Source organism: Pan paniscus, chromosome 1 (genome assembly GCF_029289425.2).
Source record: "Pan paniscus chromosome 1, NHGRI_mPanPan1-v2.0_pri, whole genome shotgun sequence".
Taxonomy (NCBI): domain Eukaryota; kingdom Metazoa; phylum Chordata; class Mammalia; order Primates; family Hominidae; genus Pan; species Pan paniscus.
The window spans coordinates 68901921-68919261 of NC_073249.2; the positions used below are offsets into that span (position 1 = coordinate 68901921).

The 17341-nt window shown below is 34.5% G+C and overlaps 1 protein-coding gene across 2 annotated transcripts in view; it reads right to left on the reverse strand.

The window, feature by feature from the left end:
* Positions 1 to 17341, reverse strand: part of XPR1 (xenotropic and polytropic retrovirus receptor 1) — a 246563-nt gene that overhangs the window by 20956 nt on the left and 208266 nt on the right. The gene's annotated exons all lie outside the window — the stretch shown is intronic.

Sequence of the window (17341 nt, forward strand, 5' to 3'; positions counted from 1 at the left end):
TTCTAAGTCTAGATAAAATGCCCGAAAACAACAGAGTGATAAGGATTTTACCCTTAAGGATATGTATGAAAGCAAATTTCTCTCAAGTCACAAAGCAAAGTATGATATTTTAGCTTTTCTTAGAGGGTGTTTATTGATACAAAGGCCTAATTTGCTGGGAACACTATAAAGTAACTTTTGGTTTTATGCTGAAAATACTTATTATAAGGCACACTAAATGAGAATAATGATTCACAAATATAGTTATACAATTTAATCATTTCTGCTTCATATACTATCTAATGAAATTCTTCTTTGGTAAGCTCTAGAGTCCATTGTGAAATGTCTCTAGGTGTGCTATAGGTATATAACTACTAATATGGTTCTGCATCACCAGGAAAAAAAGGCGTACAAATCTAATTCAAAAAAGTTTAAATTTTGGTCAGTTTCTCAAAGATATAGAAAGTGAAGGATATATCATGCATCGTTCATAATTTTTTTCTGTTAAAATAAGCAAGTGTTTATTAACCACTTTTAGGTTATATTAATGTGTTAATAAGTACAGTATGATTTAAAGGCACCCCTTAGAAGTTTATAATCTAGAGAGTGAAACATTCATTCATTATAAATTGATAAATTTGAGCTCAAAATGAAGTATAAACAAAGGGCTATGAGAGCACCAAGGCAAATGGGAATGTTTCCAACAGTAGGAAGTAAGAGAAAGCAGCATTTGAGTTATTTCTAGAAGGATAAATAAATAGTATTGCAAAAGTCAGGCAGATAAGGTGAGGTCATTCAAGGCTGAAGGAAGATACTGAGAAGGCAGATAATGAGAAGGTGGGGGGAAGTACAGGTGTGTTTGAGAAGCTACAAGTTACCTACATCTAGTGTAGGTGACATATAGAAGATGTGAGAGAAATGGTATGATTTAAAATGAGGCTGAAAAAGACTCATCTGGGTCTGACTGTGGAACGCCTTCGTGGGCTTTAGGATCAGATCTGTATTTTAGAAAAACAACTGGTTGGCAAATTACTTGCAATCAATTAGTTAAAAAAAAATAGTTGCCTTGGAGCTTCAGTGTTGTGTGAACATCAGTTCTCATCAGCTTATGAAAGCCAATTGTTAAATTTTCAGAAACTCTGGAAGCTGGTTGTCAAACTCAGTCATTATTAAAAATTAACTTACATAACTTTATAAATAGCTATATTAAAACAAAGGTAACACATACTCAAAATTCATTACTTTTTAATTATTTTATTAATTTTTGCTTTTATTCTCGAGGTTGGATGTATTTATTGTACTTGCATGATGGAAATACTGTATAATGCTGTGCTACTGTACATCTTTTCCTCACTCCACATTCAGTGTTATCATCTTAGTAGCTTGAAATTGGCTATAGTGGAAGTATTTACACCGTGGAAATCAGCAAACACTAGGAATCAATGCTCCTTATCCCCACTCCCACCCAAGAGCTGGTTTCTTGAACATATACTAGCACATCACTGTTTAGCTGCTTCTCTTAGAAAGGCAGTGGTAGGGAAAGAAATTGGTATTTCCTTAAATGGTCCACATGTGATTCTCATGAATAGCCCAGCTTTGATATAATCACATTTTCACATTTAAACTATTTCCACAAAAATTTTTCTTCATTAAAAACAAATTGTGCTGAATATTTATACTACAACATTATGTCATAAATTATCAACTTAAAATGCTTAAAAAATTATTTACTTACTATCTAGGTATAGTTCGTGTGTTCTGACATGTATTTATTTCATTCTATGTGCAGATATAGGGTCTAGCTGAGAAGTGTCATTCAATAATTCACATCATGGCTACATTAAAAAAGATATTACAATTCATCTACTAAGGTTCACAAAGAATAAAGCAAATTTGGCAACTTAGTAAAATTCACTCCTCATATTTTCAAAACAAGATCCACACAGAGATAAAAAGGCAAGGAACTTAACTTATTTATATTTACAACACTTAAAAAAAACTGAATGTGAGGTATGTGCCAGGTATTTTACAAATATTGTCTCATTTAATTTTCCTAATAATAAGCTATTGTTTTGTCTGCTAGTAAAAGGACATGAGAATAGAGTAATAGATACATTTAGTAGGAGATAACAAAATGAGTATTTCTCAAGTGAGTATAGGTGATATGGAGTCTTATTACAGAAAGCTGATTTTCTTTCTTTACTAATTACTGAAGAAATAATCAAGTGTAAATTATTACATAAAAGGAGATTGTGAAGAGGAGTAAAAATGTTACATGAAAAAGGAATTAATAATGAAACTAAAAGCAATGTGCTAATTTTCTGGTATTTCTCCTAGATTTTAAATGTAAATCTTATCCTTAGAGTGTAATTCTTACACTGGTACAATGGATCTGGTGTTTCTCTCTTGCAAGCCCATGTTATTTCTTTTTTTTTTTTTAGTCACATCCTGCTCATTTTGACAAACGCAGAGTCATGTACCCATCACTACAATCAAGTTACAGACCATCTCCATAACTCCAAAGAATTCCCACACACTCCATTGTAGCCCCACGGACAACCACCAGCCTGTGTTCTCTTCTGGTAGTTTTGCCTTTTTGAGACAGTCACATAAAATGGAACCACTTAGTATATAGCATTTTGAGTCTGGCTGTTTTCACTTAACATAATATATTAAAGATTTATCCATGTTGTTGCATGTATCAGTGGCTTATTTCTTTTTCTTGCTAAATAGTATTACTTTGTAAGGATGTATACAAATTGTTTATCCATTTACTTGCTGATGAACATACAGACTGTTTTCAGCTTTTGACAATTCCAAAAAAATCACTTTACAAATATTCATACACAAGACTTTATGTAATATGTTTTCATTTCCCTTGGATAGGAGTGAGACTGTTGGGTTGTATGGTAAGTGGATGTTTAACTTTATGAAAATCTTTCAAACTGTTTTAAAGAGTTATTGTACCATTTTGCATTTTCACCAGCAATGTAAGAGAAATTTAGTTCCTCCTCTTCTTCAACAGTATTTGATACTGTCATTAAAAAAAATTTAGCTACTCTAATAGACATTTTGTAGTATCTAGTTGTGATATTAATCTTTACTCCTCTGATGACTAGTGATGTCAGGCATCTTTTTATGTGTTTAATTGTCATATGTGTATCTTTTCTGGTGATGGATTTGGTAAAATATTTGGCCAAAAATTTTGAGGGGGAATTTCTTGTCTTATTATTATTGCATTGTCTGAAATTTTAAAATTTATTCTGTATTCCAGTTCTCTTTCTGATAGGTTTCCTGCAAATATTTTCTGTTAATGTGTGGCTTGTCTTTTCGTTTTCCAAACAACATTTTTGAATGTATTTATTCACAACTTTAAAATTTTGATTAAGACAATTTTGATTAAAAACCATTTAAAAGTATCTTTCTTTTCTGAATCACACTCTAATTTTTTATATTAGAAGTCCATATCATTTCTATGCAATTTCTATGAAACATACATGAGGACTTACTGCCTTTTAAATAAATATTCTTACAGAATATTTCAGAGTAAGTAATGTTTTATCTGATGAACTTCTTCAAACAATGATTAGCACACACTTGGTCTACAAATGCTACATTTTGGTCTCATTTTAATTACTACCATTATTTGATCTTTCCCATCTCTCAAGTGAAGAATGCCTCTCTCCCTGAAATCATCTGCCTTCATTGGTATTCAGGAGATGTCCTGGAAAGATATTATCACTTTAGGCAAGCAATTACATCTTATTCTCTCTTGGCTAACCCTGGTAGCACACTTTAGTGATATTCAGAATCACAGAAAATCAAGTCATTGCTATTCTACTCTAAGCTTCTATCCATTATACGTCTGCCACATTCGAAGCATAATTCATATTGGACATATTTATGGCAATGGTATCCATGAATTTAAAACAAATAAAAATAAAAATAAATTTCTTACAGTTTTGTACCCATAGCCATTGTGTGAATGATTAAAAAAGAAAAAAGGAAAAGGACTAAAATACTAAAGGGACAATGTGGGAATGATTTTTTAAAAAGAGAGAAGGAAAAGTACTAAAGAGAGAAATCAGAAAAATTACATATGGAAATCAACTTGAATCATGTTTCAGGGTGGATATTTCAAAAATGAAAAATGTGGCACCACGTGAAGAGAGAAATGGAATGGTTTTCTTTTCACCTAAAACCTTTCTCTTCTGGTAATAATTTACTAGTTTGAAATAAAATAAGAAAACACAACAGACTGGACCTAGTTTTCAAAGCCCAAACCTACAAAGGTAAACTGAATTATGACTGAGTTTAGGATCTGGCAAATCCTGGATCTATTTCTATTACCAAAAAAAAGAAAAATCAAACCTTTGAATTGTGAGATTAATACTGTTCTCCAAAAAATGAACAAATATAGATATTCCCCGATCTTTAGTGTGTTTTAGTTACATGTGAGATCACATATATTAATCCCTCAGGTGATTATCATCTTCATCCTTAGGGCAGACAAGACAGACATTATTATTCCCATTTTATAGTTAAGGAAACTGAAGTTGAGGGAGATAGTTAATAAATGGAAAGATAACTAGATTTAAAGTTAGGAGACCTGGGTTTGAATATAGACTGCCTCTTCCAAGCTTTGTGGTTATAGAAAATTCATACTCTTAAAATGATTGAGACAAAAAAGGAACTCATAGGGCCTAAGGCTAAATGGGGGAACCAGAATGAGGAATCCTCATCTAAGGAACATTTTGTACTAGACAGCATTGCTTCTCTAAGTCCATCTCAACTTTAAAACGAAAAAAGTAGTTTCATAAAACCATGAAGTAACATTACAAAATTTCTAACATAGTGTGGGAAAATAGAATTTAAAAGTTATTACACATATTATTGCTTATTTCATGCTGTACATAAAATTATGTTTATGGGAAAAAAACAGAAGTGGTTATCTCAGATGAGGGAAGTAAGATTAAGGAAGAAAGTGGGCTGAGGAAAATAATTGTTATTAGGGTGGTGATACAAATGATTTAAGTAAGACTTTAATTTTGCTATATTTTTTGTTTGTTTTTGTTTTGAGATGGAGTTTCACTCTTGTTGCCCACACTGGAGTGCAATGGTGCAATCTAGGCTCACCGCAACCTCCACCTCCTGGTTCAAGCGATTCTCCTGCCTCAGCTTCCTGAGTAGCTGGGACTGCAGGCATGCGCCACCACGTCCGGCTAATTTTGTATTTTTAGTAGAGACAGGGTTTCTCCATGTTGGCCAGGCTGGTCTCAAACTCCCAACCTCAGGTGATCTGCCTGCCTCGGCCTATCAAAGTGCTGGGATTACAGGTGTGAGCCACCACACCCAGCCACTATATTGTTTTTATAATAAAAATAGTACATAGGAATTCCTTTACTAATTCAAGAACTGTTTACTACTGAGTATATACTATAACCTGCATTATTTATTGTATAACTAGAATACTAAAGACTAACTCCAAAAAAACATCTGCTTGCTTGTATATTCAGCAAACAAATACTGAATGTCTACTGGGTAACCTAACTAGGTACATTCTAGGGAATGAGAATATACTGAAGAACTACTAAGGGCTAAGTCTAAAAGAGGAGAGAGAATTTAGTCAAAAACACAATGTATAGGTACAGTTCTGGAACTGTGCATAGAAAAGGAATCAATAAGCCAGGAGGGGAAATAGCCAGGAAAATCTTCCTGAAGGAGGTACTACTTGAGCTGAATCATGAAAGGACTTGAGTTAAACAAGTTTATGGGGCAGAGAGAACCATTTCAAGCAGAATAGAAACCATTCATTCAATAAAGAGTACCTGCACATGCCAGATATTATTCTAGGTACCAGGTACACAACAGTGAATCTTATTTACTAATGGTCAGACAAATTTCCTGCCTCAGTAAAGCCTCCTATTTCGTAGGGGTAGACAATGATCAGATATATAAGAAGATGATTTCACACAGTGAAAAATACCATGAAGAAAACAGAACAGCATGATAAGACAAAATTCCTTCAGACAGTATTCAGGCAGAAACAGCGTTCAGGCAGAGAAGGTTTCTTAAGTTGGGACTTGGGTACTGACAAGGAACCAGCCACATTTTCATGTGAAGGTAGAGAAAGAGTATATGTAATAATAAAATTTCTAGTAACCATATTCAAAAAGGTGGAAACAGGTAAAATTAATAATATATTTTATGTAATCTATACCTAAAATGTTATCACTTTTATATTTAATATATAGTCAAAATAAAATTGATATCCTTCACAGTTTTTTGTTTCAAACTAAGTCTTCAAGATCCAGTTTGTATGTTATACTTACGGCACATTTTGATTTAGATTAGGCACACTTCAAATGCTCGACAGATTGATGTAGTTGGTAGTTAAATTATGCAACAGTGCGGTTCTAGGTATCTTTGGGGAGATGAGTTTGAGGTGTAAAGATTGAAAGCAGTGTATTAATATGGCTGTGGCAACAGCCCAGTGAGAAACAATGAGGACTAGAATTGAGTATAAGTTTAAGGAACAGAGAGGTAAGGCAAAAATTAAGAAATACTTGGGAACTAAAATTGGCAGGACTTGGTAAATTCTGAAGGTGAGATGAAGGATACAGTCAAAAATAACTCCTAGTTTTTAACCTGGGTGAGTGGCATGGTGCCATAAACTAAGTTAGAGAACATGGGGCTTGAAGCATGCTTAGGAAAAAAAATGAGTTTATTTTTTGACGTGTTGACTTTAAGGTACTTATGAAACATCGAGGTGGAGGAAGCCCAGAAAACAACTGGAAAAAACTAAAAAGCTTCAGATACAGACTGGGGAGTCACACAGACAGTAGTTGCAACCATCAAAATAATTTAGAAGCTCTTTCTATGAAAAGGACAGGCTACAATGAGAAATAAGTCTTCCATCTATAAGGGGAATCACACTGTGTTTGACTACACTTGGTTGAGTTTATTTCCAGTTTTTTTTTTTTTTTTAATACCAAAGACTCAAAGAGATGAGAACTCTCTGAAATGTTACAGAGCTTCTCTTTATCTCTTAAAAAATTTAAATTCTAATTCTATGTTTGTTTACATTTCAAGGTTTCTAAATATGTGTTAATTACTATAGAGTTATTGTGGTTATAGGAATGGAGACAGTAAGAATAAGAATAGATAGATTACTGTTTTGAGATGTAGGATAGAGAAAAGGAAAAAAGACTAGACCCAATGGCTTAATGAGGTAAGGGAAATCTTTTTAGAGTAGGGGACTCTTAAGCATGTACACAGGCTAGAAGGAAGGAGCCAGTAATGACAAACAGTTTGAAGATTTGGGAAAAACAAGGGACAACTGCCAGAGCTAGATCCTGGGACAAGGGGAAATGAGAGCAGTGCACAGGAGGAAGGACACCTTGTTACTTTAGACTGGGGAAAATACAGTAAAAAGGGATTTAGATTAAATAAGTATGTAGGGAGAAGGTAGCTGAAGGAAAATGATTCCTGATAGCCTCAATTTTCTTAAGCTAGTAGGAGACAAGGTGGTCTGTAAGAATAAAGAGGAAAAGGCTGAGTTAGGAGCTGAGAAAAGCAATGAAAGTTATAGTAAAACCGTCCCCCCACCCCCCGCTTTTTTTTTTTTTTTTTTTTTTGAGACACAGTCTCGCTCTGTCGCCAGGCTGGAGAGCAGTGGCATGATCTCGGCTCATTGCAACCTCTACCTCCTGGGTTAAGTGATTCTTCTGCCTCAGCCTCCCAAATAGCTGGGACTACAGGCACACACCACCACACCCGGCTAATTTTTGTATTTTTAGTAGAGATGAAGTTTCACCATGTTGGCCAGGCTGGTCTCGATCTCCTGACCTCATAATCTGCCCTCCTGGGCCTCCCAAAGTGCTGGGATTACAGGTGTGAGCCACTGTGCCCAGCTGTAAAAACCCCTTTTCAAGTTAACATTTTTGAGATAAATTTAATAATATGTTAACAAAGGACAAAATACATTAAAGTTTAGAAAAAAGTTAATCTCTCCTTCCTATGACATTCTTTTCACAAAACATTTTGCTTGTGCTTATACTGTCTTTCATTCTGTATATACACAATTTTTTTCTTTCCTGTAATATTGTATTCTATCTAGCATTGTGAAAAGAATTTAACTTTAGAGTAGAGCAAATTGAATATATATTTGTCTTTTCCATTAAATTGTAATGTCTTTCACAGAAAGATCTCACATCAGCATTTTTCTAGGGCCCATGTACCATGCTGGACATAGTAGGGGCTTAATCAATATTTGCCAAACTGAATTGAGGCTATGTTTCACTCATTTTTGTATTTTCTGCACAATGCTTTACCTTCCAACAAATACTTGGGAAAGGCAACATAGTCTCTGGGCAGCCTACACATATAATGTGTCCCTGAAAACACCTATTAAGTTTGTAGCTCCTAGGCCCTCCAGGCAAAATGAAATGGACAGCTGTGGCAAACAGAAAACTTTAAAACCAGATTCTAAGGCTTTGACAAAGGCAGGAGGTCAGTCACACCTCCACATTCCCTTATCTCATTATCAGCCGCCAAGACTTTCTTTCCTATAATTAAACAGAAACCAGTCCCTAAAAACAATGTGTGCAAGATTTCTTCCCCAACCTCAACAGACCATCTGACACTGTGGCCAAACTCCCCTCCCTTATCGTGCTTTTGCCACAATAGGTGACTAGCCTTACAAAGCATTCCTTTTTGATAAATGACTGCTGATCACAGACTGGTTCTGGCTGGTCCACAGAGACTGAGCACAAGATGCCTCTGTGCTCTGCTCTGTGTTTCACCTTTTGACACAAAGAGCCGAATTTCACTTCACTTTAATGTTAACTGCCTACTCCAAAGTGAACATGGGACATATGTAACATATATGTTTACTCACCACACATTTGGTTTCCCTCATAAATATTCATAAATTCTCCTATAACCTGCTAAATATGTATGCGGAGCTAACCCCACTGGGGATAAATTCCAACCTCTCCCCTTTGTAACTGAAGCCTATGTATTTGGTTTTGGCTGGAAGCTTAGTTTCCTGACGTGCAGATTGTAATCCTTTACAGGAAATAAAGCTTTCCTTTTGCTTCCTCTGCCAATCTCATGGTCTTTTGTTAATAAGTTGAATGTGAAAAAGTTAAGCAACAGACTTATATGAGGATAAGTTCCTGAGAGCTAAAAATAGATAAAGCAAAACCCCTATTAAACTTTCCTTGCCTTTTAGATACAACCTTTAATGGCATTGTTCTAACATTTTGTAGACATCATTTTTTTCTTTACAACAAAACACAGCTGCTTTTAATTCAATGAGTGTCACAATGATGCTTAAAAGTTGCTGCTTTCTGCATGCCTAATGATTCCTATAGCTGTTTTAACTGTATTACACTTACGAGACATTAAAAAAATTGTGTGTAATATCACCACAGATAATTCCCACTGATTTCAAGAAAAACGAACAAAATACAACAAAATACAAAAAAAAAACAAACAAACACACGAATGCACTATTATTTGTGCCACAGAAGGTAAGGCTGCCAAAGCTCTCAGTTAGCAGCTAGCAATACCATGCAAAAGCAGGAAATGTTCTCAATCCAAAGGATAATTAAGAGGTAGGGGTGTGTGTGTGTGTGTGTGTGTGTGTGTGTGTGTGTGTGTCTATAGTCTAATAACAAAATACCCAAACTGTCCAGTTTTCAATTAAAAAAATCACTAGTCATACGAAGAACAAGGAAGATCTCAAACTTAATGAAAAGACAATCAAAGATGTCAAAACTGAGATGATAGAGATGTTGGAATTACTGGACAAAGATCTCACAGCAGCTATGATAAAAATGCCTTAGCAAAGAAACAGTCTCACCAAAGATACAGGAAACACAAAGAAGAACCAAATAGAAATATTAGAAGCCAAAAATACAATAACTGAAATAAAACTCACTGTTAACAGAATAATAGAAGGGACAGAGGAAAGAACTGGCAACTGAAAGATAGAATAGAAATTTCCTAACCTGAACAAGAAAGAAAATAGGTTGAATTTAAAAAATGAAAAGAAGCCAGGCGCAGTGGCTCATGCCTATAATCCCAGTAATTTGGGAGGCCGAGGCGGGTGGAAAACTTGAGGTCAGGAGTTCAAGACCAGCTTGGCTAACGTGGCGAATACCCGTCTCTCCTAAAAATACAAAAATTAACTGGGCTTGGTGTGCGCCTGTAATTCCAGCTACTTGGGAGGCTGAGGCATGAGAATTGCTTGAACCCAACGGGTGGAGGTTGCAGTAAGCTGAGATTGCACCATTGCAATCTGTGGGGGATACATTCCAAAACCCCCAGTTGGTGCCTGAAACCATGGATAGTACTGCTATCCATGTTTCATTTTATAGATAAATGAAATGTATCTATAAATATTATAAAATTTTATAATATTTATATTATAAAATTTATAGATAAAGTTTAATCTATAAATTAAGCACAGCAAGAGACTAGCAATAATAATAAAGCAGAACAATCATAATATACTGTAATAAGTTATGTGGAAGGCTGGACGTGGTGGCTCACGCCTGTAATCCCAACATTTTGGGAGGCCGAGGTGAGAGGATTGCTTCAGTCCAGGAGTTGGAGACCTCACCTTTACAAAAAATAAACAAAATTAAACCAGTGTGGTGGCGCACACCTGTAGTCCTAGCTACTCAGGAGGCTGAGGTGAGAGGGCTGCATGAGCCCAAGAGGTCAAGGCTGCAGTGAGCTGAGATTACACCATTGCACTCCTGCCTGGGTGACAGAGTGAGACCCTGTCTCAAAAAACAAAACGAAAACCATAAAAGTTATGTGACTGTGGTCTCTTTCTCTCTCAAAATAGCATAAAGTTTTCAGACTGTGGTTGACCACCGATAAGTAAAACTGCAGAAAGTGAAGGTATGGATAGGGTCGGGGGAATACTGTGCAAAAAAGGCAACAGGAGGGATCCTTGTGGTGATGGAAATGTTCTGTATCTTGACTGTATGAATGTCAATATTCTGGCTGTGATATTGTACTATGTTTGTAAAGTGTTACCACTGGGGAAACTATGCAAAGGGTATATGGGATCTCTCTGCATTACTTCTTGCCATGCATGTGATTCTACAATTATCTCAAAACAAAATGTTTAATTAAAAAAAAAAACACAAAACTTGACTGTTCCTCAAAACCTTCACTGAGTTAACCACTTCCTCTTTGAAACCACCTTATACCCTATACAATACTGATAATATAGTATTATTGCACTTCCATGTTCTATTGTAATTAGTCTATTTCCCTTACCAAACTGTGAGCTCCAAGAGGAGGTTTTAAAGGCAAGATATGTTTTGTTCATCTATGTATGCCTAGCATCTAGTCGTGCCTGATACATTGAAGATGTTTTGTAAATGTTTGTTGAATAAAACTGGATGTGACTGATGTAATCAAGAAAGTAATTTGATTATTAAACTATTTATATTCAATTTATTATCCATATAGATCCTTATTTACTGGCTCCTCAATAACAAAGTTACCTCTTCAGTGATTATAAAAGCATCAATGACACCATTTAGGACTTCCTTTCTTGACAGAGTTTAGCAACTTTTCTTCTGCTGTATCAGATACCCCTTCCCAGATCAGATCATCAGAACCTCTTCCAATATCTTTCTTATGTATGTGTGTCTAGGCTTATTTTTAAAAATCCCTTTCTGTCACACATTTGATCAATAGCCTTGGAAACATTCTTGTAGTAGGTTATTGCTGTAAGGAAAAGTTAAGACTTTGGAATAAGCAAAAATAATTACTATGCACTAAAATGGAAAATTATGCATTGTTTACACCATACCTTTCTAGGTTATGTTTCTATGGAGTTTGTGCCTTTTCTGGTCTTGGAGTTATTTTATAATTCTGTATAAATTGTGGATAAATGCAAATAATTCTGTCTATAGGCACACAAATAAATTCTGTCTGACGGAGGTCCAACAGATTCCATCTTACCCTCTACTCCTCCACCACACCCCACCTCCAGTAGAAAAAGCAAATTTTGTGTCCATTTGTAAATGGATATCAGCATTCCTTTACTCCACAGTAAAGGTTTGTTAACTAACCATCATGTGGAAAATATATTGCCTCTCCTTTGAACCAGTAGTGACAACTGGCTGGTTTCCTCTTTAATTCATGAGTTAAATAGAAGTTTGGTGTTTTTACATTAAAAAATATCTATTTCTGCTTTTCCCCACTCCTTTTGTTCTATAACCAAATAACAATTCTGGAGCAGATAAACTATGTGTTTCTGCCTTCTCTCCTGGAAAAGACACAATTTCACTTATTTAACTAAATGAAATGCTAACAACTATAACCACTTTAAAAGAAATATAAGGGTACTATAATCCTTTTTTTTTTTTTTTTAAAGACACAGGGTCTCAATCTGTTGCCCACGCAGGAGTACATTGGTACAATAGTAACTCACTGTAACTTTGAACTCCTGGGCTCAAGTGATCCTCCTGCCTCAGCCTCCCAAGTAGCTAGAAATACAGGTGTGTACCACGACACTTGCCTAATTAAAAAATAATTTTTTAGAGATGAGGTCTCACTATGTTGCCCAAGCTAGTCTCGAACTCCAGGCCTTAAGTGATCCTCCCAACTTGGCATCCCAAAATGCTGAGATTACAGGTGTCAGTTCCCATGCCTGGCCAGGATTCCATACATTTTACACAGTGTCTCAAGTGCTCATTTTATGAAAGCTTCAGGTAGTACATACATATGGGCAGAAACTTTTTTCTTAATTGAACTGAAAAAAGTGATAAACATAAGCTAAAATTATAGTCATTTAAAAATGGAAATAAGATTGGAGTACATCTTTAAGCAGCTATAATACAGAATATAGTAATCAGAATTGAATATAAAATAAATGCAGATCACAAAGATGTATTCTAGAAATGTGAGAAATAACAATATGTATTCCATATTATGGTTAGTTAACAAACCTAAAAAGGGAGTGAGAAGAAATATAATAGGAGATAGGCACAGAGAGAAGGAAAGCCAAAATCTCTTCCACGTTTTCTTCATACAGCCTGCCAATATTCTACACCAGTAAAACATAACAGATCTAAAAAATCCATCTGAAACAATTCTAAATATCAGAGTAAAACAGTCCAAAACTGTGATGCTTTTTTATATAAACCTTCATTTAATTTTTCTTTTAAATAAAATATTTTTAGAAGTAGAGTAAAACCTGTATTATCTCAAATGCTACCAAAAAATCAAAGTCAGTACTTCTGAAACACCTACTCACATATTTACTGTGGAATCTACTTCACCAACTGCAGTATCAATCCACTTTGAGATACAATTAAAAATAAAAAATTTCAATAGTCTCTAATGACTCTCAGCAGAATAAAAGCTGATGGGAGAAACAAAATCTTTTTGTTGGTGGGGAACTCCTGGGTCCCCTTTCTTGATGTGCTTTGTGGGTGTGCGCACGCATGTACCTGTATTGAGACTTCCACTGAAGTATAACTAACACTTGACTGTCTCTGCTCTGCTTTCTCATTCCCCTCTATGAAAACTTACACATATGTCCTTAAAACCTCCTTATGAAGTGAGTACCATTATCATCAGGCAACATGCCCAAGATTCATTGATCCAAAGCCCACACTCTCACCCAGTATGCTTTATTGCCTATGTACCATTCATCACTTGACTGCTAAGATCTTACAAATAGTTCAGTAGGAGGAAGTAGTATTCAAATCTACTTTTATTTGTCTCTATATTTGCTCAACACCACATCTGTTTACAACATCTGTTGTTTGCATGCACTTAATGTGTCCTCAGTGAATCACCTTTAGCAGAAGACATGGTAAAAATGCAAATTTTGGATTGCCCTAATCCTACTCAATTAGACTGAAGGTAAAACCCAAGATAATGCATTTTAAAGCAAGCATCCAAAGTAATTCAGATACACACCAAAATTTGAGGATCACAACATTATAGCACGCTGCCTTGTAGGAAATAACTTTTTAGAGTTAAAAAAAGGAATGAATCTAGAGTCAAAATTCTGGTTTTGCTACTTACTGTCATGTGACCTTGCGCAAGCAAAATGAGAATAACACCTGTTTCCTTTCTTTCGGAGTTGGTATCAGGTTCAAAATGACATAATGTCTGCCAACACATGACATATTTGCAAATAGCTCTATCAGACTAATAGAATGTAAAGAGCTAAAGGGGCCTTAGAAAGTCTAGGTCAACAACTTAAAAATTTTTTTACCTTTAATCGTGATTCTAGTCATTGGTCTAAGATACAGAGTGACATATTATACGCACATGTGTGTATAGTATTTTGCTATACTTAGGAAGTATTCTTATATTCTTTCTTAAAAAATTAACAAACGTCTCCTTGGCACCTACAGAGCTGACCATATGGCTTTTCTCCTTTGGTTTAGTGATATGGTAACATTTAATTTTTAAGGATTCCTAACACTGAATTATTTTTTGCATTACTAAAATATCTTAGTCATGGTATATTATTCTTTTAATATACTGCTCAGTTCTAGCTGCAAACATTTTATTAAGACTTTTTATAATGTTGGTAGGAATGTAAACTAGTATAGCCACTATGGAGAGCAGTATGGAGGTTCCTCAGAAAGCTGCATATAGGAACTACCACGTGATCTAGCAATTCCACTACTTGGCATTTCAGTCCAAAGAAAAGGAAATCAGTATAACAAAGAGACATCTGCAGTCCCATGTTTACTGCAGCACTACTCACAATAGCCAAGATAAAAAAATCAACATAAGTGTCCAACCACAGATAAATGGATAAAGAAAATGTGGTGTATATACACAATGGCATACTATTCAGCCATAAAAAAGAATGAAATCCTGTAATTCCCAGCAAAACAGATGGAACTGGAGTACATTACATTATGTGAAATAAGCCAGGCACAGAAAGTTAAACACCACATGGTCTCACTTATATGTAGAAGCTAAAAATGTTAATCTCATAGAAGTACAAAGTCCAACAGAGGTTACAAGAAGCTGGGAAGCATAAGGGAGAGAAGGATAGGGAGAGATTTGTTAAAGGATACAAAATTACATCTAGATAGGAGCAATAAGTTCTAGTGTTCTATACCACAGTAGGATGACTACAGTTAACAATAATATACAGTTTCAAATAGCTAGAAGGATAGTGAGTGTTACCAACACAAATGATAAATGTTTGAGATGGATATCCTAATTACTTTGATCTGATCACATATACAGAACATCACTATGTACCCTATAAATATGTATAATTATCTTGTATCAATTTTTAAAAGAATTTTTGTATGTATATTAATAAGTAACATTAGACTACAGCTTTATTGAGTGTGATATTTTTCAGAATTACGCTAGTTTTGTAAAGAGAAATAAGATGCTTTCCTTCTACGTTTCCAAACGGTTTAAATGGCACAAATCATTCCTTGAAGGTTTGAAAGGTTTTACAAAGTTTCACTTGTGAAAACACTGTGGTCTGACACTTTAAAGACAACTTTCCCTATTCCTGCAATAGTTCTTAGTCCATAATTTAGAGTGTCTGCCTTCTTGCATTTATTTTGTTAATTTCTAATTTCCTAAAAATAAATGGTCCATTTTATCTAGACATTTACTCATAATTATTTTAAATTCTTCCACATCTATAATGAAAACCCCTTCCCTAATATTTTGCATGTGAGTTTTTTCACGCTTTCATCACAGATGGTGGAGAGGATATCAATACCAATTAACACCAGTTATAGTGTATTTACACAACTTAATCTTTATAATAAACTTATGAGGTGGGAATTATTCTCTCAATTTTACTAATTTTAAATCAAAGAAATCTAGTCTTACTTAATTTCATTGATACTTTGGATAGGTATAAGATACGGTTTTCATGAAAATATTCAGAGTGAAGAAACTTTTCGTACACTACACACAATATTTTCTTCACATAGTAAAAAAAAAAAAAAGATGCCACGTAATAGGAAGGAAAATAAAACATCTACCTAAATATCTCATTGATAAGTAGCATTTGTATTTCTACTTGTTCCTCTCCTGTGGGCTCCTCAGGCCTCTCTCTAAATACTTTTTAGTTGCTTCTGAATAATACCCCAGAACATATTTCTTTTAAAGGTAGAATTGTACTAGTTGTAACTATTTTATCCTTACCAGGAATCTTCTCAAACAAAGTAAATATCTCCCAAACAAAGTAGAATGTTGAAGTCTACACAACACATTTCATAGCTGGTATAGAAAAGACTGAATCACTGAAGAAAATTAGGCAGAAACTCTAAGATCTGTTATATAGTCTTCTCACTTATGAATATTAGACTAATTCTGTTTCCTTTCTCAACTGAAAAAGTTGATATTTGAAATTAATTTTTAAATCTGTCATTAAACTTTCTATTGCAGAAAGTAGTATTTCTTACCTAAAGAGCAAAATACTTAGCTCTTCCCAATTTAATCAACTCCTCTGCCAGTAAGAATTTTAAAAGCACCATCTCAGTGAAAGGCACGTTTTCACACTGAGAACTAGAATGTGGGCTTTGGAGTTAGGACTAGGTTAATTTAGCCACTTAATAATTATGTTACCCTGAGAAAGTGACCTGGTGATCCACCTGCCTCAGCCTCCCAAAGTGCTGGGATTACAGGTGTGAGCTACTGTGCCCGGTCAACTATTTCTTTTAAACACCACAGATCCTCTCTCAATTTCTAAGCAATAAAATAGTAGAGACTTTTTAAACTTTAAACTTTTGTACACGAGTGTTACAAATGCAACATAACTTATGTAGAAATGCCAATTACATCTATCAGTTTTAAGAGCAATTAAGAAAACAAAGGTGACTGGAGATAAGACTACCAAAATGGTATTGGGTGTAAGCATATGTGTTCTTTTTTTTTTTTTAAAGACTTTTCTTTAAGTAACAAGGAAGATGCAAAGGAAATTTATTCAAAGCTATAATTAATATTTTAAAAGCAATTTAAGATGGGATATAATTATAAAACCATTTAAAATTAACAATGCCAAGTAGATAAAAACCACTCAAGAAATATTTGTTGAATTAAAGTAAAATCAATAATCAGGAAAAAAGTCTCATATTTGGCTTTACGGCATCGTCGGTTCTTAAGCAAATATTGCCAAGATAAATTCCAAAATAATTTGCTTATTTTCTGCATTATTAGTTAGGCTAGGAAATTACAGCAGAAATATATCAATTTTGAAAGAGTTAAAAATTTGAGCTACTTTAATAGTAAGCCAAGAATGAGAGCATTTATCCAAATCAGTTTTTAAAAATGTGTGTATATCTTTTTTTTTTAAAGTTAATGAAACAAAAATTTCCCTAGA